General features: G+C 37.7%; 1 pseudogene; it reads left to right on the forward strand.

The window, feature by feature from the left end:
- The first annotated feature begins 217 nt into the window (after positions 1–217).
- LOC128777839 (U6 spliceosomal RNA) lies at positions 218–332 on the forward strand (annotated as a pseudogene).
- The last annotated feature ends 1,014 nt before the right edge of the window (positions 333–1,346 follow it).

Consider the following 1,346-nt stretch of genomic DNA (forward strand, 5'->3'; position numbering starts at 1 on the left):
CACAAGAGGTCTCCAAGTTAAAAAACACTCCCAGTGGGTAATGTAACCCTTAAATGACTGCATTGTATCTCCAAAATGAGCTACACTTAGTTGCTTGGGGAGTCTTCTAGAGGGATAACTGATTTGCTACTTATACCAATGTCATAGTTTTCCCTACAATCTGAGTCATAGTAGGAAAAATTAGAATTAGAAAATTGTATTAGACAAGGTGATATAAGTGCTTGCTTCAGCAGCACATATACCAAAATTGGAATGATACAGCGAAGATTAGCATAGCCCCTGCACAAGGATGACACACAAATTCATGAAGGAAAAATTGACACAAAATTTCTCTTCAATATTAGTTGAGGTGATCAAATATACCACCTCAGTCCTGGAATGTATTCAGGTTAACCTTAACTCAGTGGCCAGGCTTGTTATAGATGATATTGGCCATAAATTTTTTTCTTGCAGGGCAAGGTAGAGTCTGTGTGATCGCTGATATATCCCACTATACCTGGATTAGTGCCTTGATCCAGATGGGAAGGTCAAGGTGGAAACTTAAGGAGAAATACACCTGGATTTCTAAGGTAGATCGAGATGGTTTATAAGATTTGCTCACATGATTGGGTCTGGAACACTTGATGTTAATATTGAATATTGCCTTATCCTGCTGCTCAGAGTCCTACTGATAGTAACCTTAATTAAATATAGTATGAGACAAATTTAACAGATTTGGTCCTAACCTCTATGAGTCATTGATCAATGCACCTGACAGAGTGGTGTACTAGTAGGAAACTTTTCCAGTAGTCAAAAGAGTGTTGAATCAAGGGATAAGTATAGTTGGAAGACAATTCTCTGTGGGTCCTGCACGTTTACAGTTCAATACAACAAAGATATTGTTTCTCTTTAGGGCAAAGATCAGTCAGGTTTACTGCCCATTATAAAAGATTCATTATTCCTATGGTTGGAATTCTACTCCTCTTACATAACCACTATGTGTGAGCAGATATTTCACCCATTTAGCATTGCCCTGTGGGACACCAGCATAAAATGCCGATACTCTGACTACTACCATTGCTGTGAGTAATAAAATTCTTTGTGTCTTATTCAGGGGTGTCATGTCTTCTGCCATCACCCATGAAACTGTAGCAAGCTAACTTGGCACATAGGTAGGGTAAAGTTTCAGACCCTTCTAAGTTCTTGACAGCTGTATGACCAGTGCCTACTAATTATGATTTCAGTTACATTAAGAAGAGTGAATTTTAGCCTATAGATCTTGTAGCTAACATTTTCCAAGGATACTAGACTTTAAAATAGTTAAGTAAATAAATGAATGTGGTTATCTAGAAGGTTATTCTGTATGT

Source organism: Panthera pardus, unplaced genomic scaffold, assembly GCF_024362965.1.
Source record: "Panthera pardus isolate Hobbes unplaced genomic scaffold, ASM2436296v1 HiC_scaffold_17, whole genome shotgun sequence".
Classification (NCBI taxonomy): domain Eukaryota; kingdom Metazoa; phylum Chordata; class Mammalia; order Carnivora; family Felidae; genus Panthera; species Panthera pardus.